This window comes from Coturnix japonica, chromosome 37, assembly GCF_054131305.1.
Source record: "Coturnix japonica strain WE chromosome 37, WE-NBRP24, whole genome shotgun sequence".
NCBI lineage: Eukaryota > Metazoa > Chordata > Aves > Galliformes > Phasianidae > Coturnix > Coturnix japonica.
Genome location: NC_140699.1, coordinates 255,621 through 262,853, shown reverse-complemented (window position 1 = coordinate 262,853; position 7,233 = coordinate 255,621). Strand labels below are relative to the sequence as shown.

The following is a 7,233-nucleotide window of genomic DNA, read 5'->3' as shown; positions in this document are numbered from 1 at the left end:
GGCCAAGTACAAGGCCCTGCACCTGGGTCAGGGCAATCCCAAGCACAGGCACAGGCTTAGAGGAGAATGATTTGAGAGAAGCCTCGACCCTGAGGAGAAGAGTTGGTGTGGAGGGAGGTGTCCCTGCCTATAGCAGGGGGACTGGAACTGAATGACCTTAAAGATTCAGTCAGTTCTATTGTTTTTCTACCCTTAATTTTGCTTGAAAGGTTTTAGAATAAATGAGATTCTGGTTTCCATGAAAACTGTTTGCAGGGAGCTCCATTGTAGCTAGTAAGTCTATCTTTAATTTCAAGGGCAATAATGCATTGACTGTGTTGAAGAGAGAAATGACTCAGGAATGGATGATGGTTTAGAATAAAACATAATCCTACTTATTTTCTATGCAAATATGTGTAAGGAAAAGATGCTGCACTCAGTTCTGGAAATACCCTGACAAATATGTCTCTAGTATTTCACAGCTGGAGATATCAAGATTGTTAAACCACTGGAAGATGTGGAAGTGAATGAATATGGGAGTGCATCTTTTGTCTGTGAGATTTCACATGATGAGGTTCAGACCCAGTGGTACAAAGAGGACAACAAGCTGAAGGCTGATGACAACATTAGAATGCAGCAAGATGGTAGGGCGTAAGAGGGGGATCTTTCTCCTGAGTGGGGGGTGGGTTGGAGATCAAGCATATAAGACATCTGAAATGAAGTGAAGAGGGTTCAGAAGCGAGTTCCCCTTTTGTTTTGGGACTGAGGTTTAGGTGGAACAAGTGACAGGTGGGAAGCTTAGTGTGGGAAGTGTGATGCTATCCCACCATCCCACACTGCCAGGAGCAGGTAGGAAATGAGTGCAGTTATTTCCGTGGGGGTGAACAGGGCAGTCAGTTCACCTCTCCAAAGAGGTTTTGTCTGACAGTGAGTGTGATCCTTCTGTATCAGGTACTTTGAAGGTGACGACGGCCACATTCGGTCAGTCCTTGTAGAAGCCATGTTTAGATTACACTTTGGTGGGGATGTGGACATGGGGGAATGGGTGGTTTCATTGACATGAGAGAACAGGCAGTGATGCTGTGAAACCAGATGGATGATGCTCAGCCTGGCCATGTGCCTCAGAGCTCTTTGCTCAAGGAAGCCAAGTGTAGTTGTGGGTTTGCTCTCAAGAGCACAGTTTGGTAGGGATGAGTTGGTGGCTGGACTAGATGACCTTAGTGGTCTTTTCCAGCCTTAGTGACTCTTTGGTTCTCTGCTTCAGGAAAGAGCTACTCGCTGACTTACACACGTGTCCAAGTCAAGGATGCAGCAGAAATACAATCTATAGCAGAAAAGGCAGAATCTCGTGAATCTTGTGCCCATCTTACAGTTAAAGGTAATTATGCTTCTGATGACAATTTTGATTAAATTATCTTATGTTATAAACGAGCTAACATCCTTTGCTTTAATGTCAAGGAAGTTAAACACCACCAGGGCCTTTCACAGAAATAAAGACTCCTACCTACCTACCTTTCTGCCCACAAAACATCCAGCTTCTCTTTTGGAATTTACTTTTGCTAAGTAAGATGGATTATTTTCTTAGGAGGTTGATTTTCTACGTTTAGACTTCAGATTTGTGTTTGAACGTTGAGGGATAAAAAACATAGCTTGACCTTTTCTTCATTTTCTCTTGCTGTTTGAAAAGAACACAGGGTTTTGGTTTTTTTTTTAATATATACAATGTCAGGGTATATATATGATGTTAAGTGTGATAAAGAAAAGGGAGACATTTGAGTTAGCACACTACTCAAGAGTTCAGTCCCCAGCTTTGCCACTGTTAAAATTATAAGGGCAAGAACTTCCTGGAAAATGAATTTCTCCTAAGTAGAGTCATTACATTTGAGCTACAGAGACCTTTACTAGGTGAAAACTTGTTGTTCAGAGCTAAGTTGCTGTATTTAACCAAAGTAATTATCAATGTCCGTGTTTCAATGAACCTCTTTTCCATTTCGTAATGCGAGGAGTTTGTTATTGGGATGGGAAGGTCATGGTTTGATTTAGATGTTGGACTGGGAATCAGAAGATCTGGGCACTTTTCAGATTGTCAATCTTATTGTCTGACTTCTTAACAACATTCTTTTCTTTCTATTATTTTTTAATGATGTTTCAAGGCATTCTGAGCTGATAGGTGTAGTGTTCATGTGCAGTAATGCTGACGTGAGTAAGTGGGGTGATAATGTAAGGGTTTTTTACATTCCTTCTAAATCTCTGCTTTCTCTTGTTCCATCCTTCTTAAAGAGCAATCCATTAATCTAGTAAAGGAGCTGTGTGATGAGGATGTGACTGAGCCTGAAAAAGCCAAATTTGAATGCGAGATATCCATTCCTTCTGTGAAACCTCCCAAGTGGTATCTACGTGGGGAAGTCTTACAGGCTGGCAGAAACTTGATTATGCAGCAAGAAGGCACCATCCACCAGCTTGCCATAGCGATAACCACCACTGATATGACAAGCACCATTCAGTTCTCAATTGGCAAATCCAAATCCACAGCCAATCTGCTTGTCAGAGGTAACATATCCAGGCTTTGAAAACACTGCACTGTGCAAAGATCTGTTTGAATAGTTGTGATGTTCTTACTATTCAGATCTACAGAGCTGAGGTTTTGTCCTTGGCTATACCAAAGAAGTCAAATCAGGTGAAATTAATTGTATTTCTGAACTAGACAAGGTTAAGTTTGGTAGCACCTAAATTTGATGCAGTTTGTCATTGATTTCATCTGAAAGAAACTTGCAGGCTTTTTATCTGCTGTTGTCCCCAGCATAAGAGTCTCCATTCACACCCTAAAGTACTTGTTATATTTTCAACTCACTCTTATTTGAATAAAAGCCTCAACAATTGGGAGCAATTTAATAAGCACAGAACAAGAGCTGGACCTTGCATTTGGTAGATAATATACAGTATTACTTTATAGAAATGTAGTCAATGGCATTCCCTTTAGACAATCGTTTGTTTTATCTTTAGAGTCGTTCAAAGAACCATTGTGAACATGACATTAATTGGAATGGAATACACGCAAGAGACTTTCCTCTTCTTCCAATTGTCCTCATCCTTTCTTCTCTTCCACCCCTGCTTTGCAGATTACCATATAGAAATCACCAGGAAGTTGGAGGACAAGACAGCTTTGGAACATCATTCTGTCATCCTGTCCTGTGACTTCAGGCCTTCTCCAAAGGTTGTGAAATGGTTCAAAGGCCACACACTCATCAAGCCCTCTGAGAAGTACAAGATCAAGAGGGATAAGCATTCAGCAGAGCTCAAGATTCTGAAGCTGAAGCCCGATGATGCTGGTGTGTACAAGTGCAAGGAATTGCAGAGACTGAGGCCACGCTGACAGCTGAAGGTATGAGCAGGGGGGGTGGTCTCTTACATGTCCTATTTCACCTCAGATTTCTCTTCTTGGGGTTGATTTCTGCCGTTCTCTCCTGCTAACTTTATAAATGTATAATCTTCACTGAGAAGATTACACAAAGATCATCTAGTCCAACCATTCTAACACATCCCAGTATGATTTATAGTAACAGTGGTAACAGTTCACCTTGTTTCCCCACAGCCCGCAATGTAGAAGTAACCTGCAGGATGTAGAAATTGAAGAGAGCTCTGCTGTCTTCTCCTGCGAGCTGTCCCATGATGACGAGGATGTGGAATGGTTCCTGAATGGCAGCCTCCTTTACACCAACAATTACAATGACATCAAGAACGTTGGCAATTGCTGCACACTGACAATGAAGCAGGTTAAGCCTGAGGATGCTGGCACAGTGACAGTGAAGTCAGACAAGGTGTCAGAAAGCGCACCTGAAGGTGAGAGGTGGGTCTGATCACAGCCCTCCTGGATGTAAGAGATGCTAAGGAGCTCCAGTTCATTCTATTGTGCAGCAGTCCTGCTTCTAAAGCTGACCTCTCTGGGGTGACAAGTCATCAGAGGCTTTCTTCCAGGGGAAGGTTCCATTGCAGCAGATATCAACGAAGGAGGATGGTTTTGGTGTCCTGCCAAAGCATTCCATTGCTTTTTATCATCATTTTATTTAGCACAAGGAGAGTTACAAGAGCAGTTTCTTTTACTGCTTCAGTAACATGCCGTGTCAATGCTGTTGTCTCCAAGGATTTATGACTGCAGGGAGAGATCATTCAGTGTGTGTTTTGCCTCTGGGATGACTAATGACCAGGCTGTGAGCAACCTGATCTAGCTGTGAATGTCCCTTTTTATTGCAGGGGAGCTGGGCTAGATGGCCTTTAAGGGTCTCTTCCAATTCTAAGGGTACTGTGATTCTAATCTGCTCTCCCCAGCAATTAAGTTCTTTTACTCTATGCGCTCAGAGTTTGAAGGATTTCCTCTTTCTCCTTTCTTTTGCATTTGGTGGAAGTTTTTTCCCCAGTATAAACATCTGATGTGTGAAATAGAAGATAGATAAAAGGAGTCAATAAAACAGGAAAATCAAAAGTGTTCAGCATCTTATCCTCTTAATCCTGTGGCCTGCTGTATGAGCTGTGCTCCGTGTGAGGGCAATGCCAGCTCTCCAGCTTTAGAAGAGCTGCATCCCAATTACTTCATATGATATCAGTCCCACCCACCGGCAATGCAGGCTGTCCCTCCTGTTCCCTGTATTCTCCTACTGATTAGTTCAGAATTCCATAAAGTGCATTCAGTCAACAGACATGAAACCGCTTTAGGTTCTATATTGGTGTTGTCAGTACTGGTAAAGATTTATTTATCCCTCTTTAAAAATCTGAAAGCAACTGGAAATGTCTCAACTTCTGTATCACATTGTTCTGTTTTGCCCTTTTAATTGCAGAGAAGCCTGCTGTCTTCATGAAGTCCTTGGATGATGTTTTTGGTGAGGAGCGGGGTGTGATTAAATTGGAATGCGAAGTCTCTAAAGAGAAGGTCAAACCAGTGTGGAAGAAGGACGGTGTTCTGCTCACTTCTGGCAACAAGTATGAGCTGGTACAGTCTGGGAAGACCCTATATCCCCTTATCCATGACTTTGAGAAGTCAGATGCAGGTTTCTATACCTGTGATATTGTCCGTGATGTTGCCAAATCAAAGGTCGGCGTTCAGGTTAAGTACTGTGGAAAGTAAAGGAGTGCTGAAAGCACATTCAGTGTGGTCACTATGTCTTACACCTATTCCCCCGTGAGCCTTAATAGTTTCTACAATAGAAGTGTATTACTGCAATTTAGCGCAGTGATGTCTGGAAAATTCCCATTGCTTTTGATGTGAATGTATCTCATTTTGCCATGAAAATCACCAAACACATCAAGAATGTCCTGGAAATATTTCCTTTCTAAACATCCCTAAAATGGAGAAATGGTTTGAACACCAGTAGGGGTAGGATGGTAACAAATTAGCTAATAGAAACATTTAATTTCTTGTCGTAGGCAAAACCCTTTTTCTCACGCAGCATCCTAGAGTTGTCCTCTCTGTTAGGTTGTTCCCTCTGTAGCTCATTGAATCTTCATTGTGCTCCATGGACTGAGCTGCTCTAATTGTAGTTCTTCCAGAGCAAAGACAAGAGATTCATGTCTCTTTTTTTTTATAGCTTTCTGGTAATTCTGAGTGGAGAATGTCTTAGAGAATACATCAGTAAGGAATGCAGCCATGTTCTGCAAATCCTAAGTTAAAACACCAGCACTGCTACTCATGTCAGTCACAAATGCCTTTTCTCCATATAAACCTCATACTAACGTATCTCTTACCTTCCAGAGCTGAATAGTGGCATTACCAAACGGCTGAAAACCACTGAAATCCAGGAGGGAGAAGATTGTACTTTTGAATGCATTCTGTCCCATGAAAGCATTGATGAGTTCAACTGGACACTGAATGGAAGCAGAGTGAAAAATGGTGGGCGATTTAAAGCTTCTAACGTGAGTCGGAAATATACTCTCATTATCAAAAGTGTGACTCCTACTGACGCTGGGGAAGTCGTTTTTATTGCCCGTGGTCTAACCTCCAAAGCCTTTCTGTCTGTGAAAGGTAATGAGATGGGAGAGATTCTGGGGTCTGATTCCTTCAACTGTCTTCTGATAAGATTGTCGTGAGAGCTAACTCATAATATGGTTAAAGTGAATAGCAACCTTCTACTTAAACCTCGAAGCACTGAGAATTTCTCTTAAAAATAAGTAAAAGGACAAAACATTTTACACAAATGTGAGAACTACCCAAAGCACTGGGGTAGTGTTGGAAATGGGCATCTCACTACAGCTTGTTCCATTAACAGTAAATCAGGAATGATCTGTTGAGGGAACTGTGGGAGCAAATATCCTCTAAGTATAAGCTGAAGGGATGGCCTTCACATCATCTAGCTGTACAACAAATTCCTATCTAGAGCATGTGCATCTGAGAGCATCATCCGAGGCTCCCAGTGTGATGAGTGGAGAGAAGAGAGAGGCAGTTTTCAGACATGGTTCATCATCCTCAATTGGGTAGATTTAAGAGACAATAAATGCTGCCTGGAATTCTATTGTCTGTACTTTGCAGATTACTGCTAGCTGTAGGATGGCGTCTGTTGCAAGTGCCTCTCTAACTTATCTCCAGCATGTAGATGCGTGTATTTTGAGAGAGGCATCCTACCCTAAGTGTATGTTACTCAAAAAGCAATGTTTTCTTCCAGGAAAACCTACTGAGGTTTCAAAACAGCTGGAGGATAAGACAGCAGCAGCAGGGCAGGACATCAGCCTGAGCTGTGAGCTGTCAAAGCCGGATTTGAACATCAGGTGGTACAAGGATGGCAAAGCAATCAGAAAAAGCCAGAAGTACGACTTGCAGCAGGAGGGAAGGAACTGGGGCCATTCTGATCATCCATGACTCTACTGCCAAGGACAGTGGGGAGTACCCCTGTGAGACAGAGGACTCCATAACAAAGGCCAGGGTCACTGTGCAAGGTGAGTTGAAAAGCACACTGGGGATGGCATGTAGAGAAGTCGAGGTAAATATCTGCAGCCTGTGGGTGATGTTTTTCTCTTCTGTTTCCTTGAGCGGGATCAATTCTTAGTTTTCAGAAAATATGATGGATTAAAATCTTTTCCTTAAAATAATCTGGAAACCGAATGATTCTCCAGTGTGATGTGGATCTGGGCAGCCTGGTCTGGTGGTTGGTGGCCCCTTGACAGGGGGTTTAAAACTAGATACTCTTTGAGGTCCTTTCCTACTCAGGCCACTCTATGATTCTGTGATCATTCTGTGGTTCTATGATCTTGGTTGTTAGTGAGCCAAGA

The 7,233-nt window shown here is 42.4% G+C and overlaps 1 long non-coding RNA gene across 1 annotated transcript; it reads left to right on the top strand.

Annotated features, from left to right (window-relative positions):
- Positions 1 to 3,102: 3,102 nt before the first annotated feature.
- Positions 3,103 to 5,015, top strand: LOC146754823 (uncharacterized). Its single transcript, XR_014938562.1, has 3 exons — positions 3,103 to 3,361; positions 3,572 to 3,826; positions 4,812 to 5,015. It is a non-coding gene; the product is annotated as an uncharacterized LOC146754823 (long non-coding RNA).
- Positions 5,016 to 7,233: the final 2,218 nt, after the last annotated feature.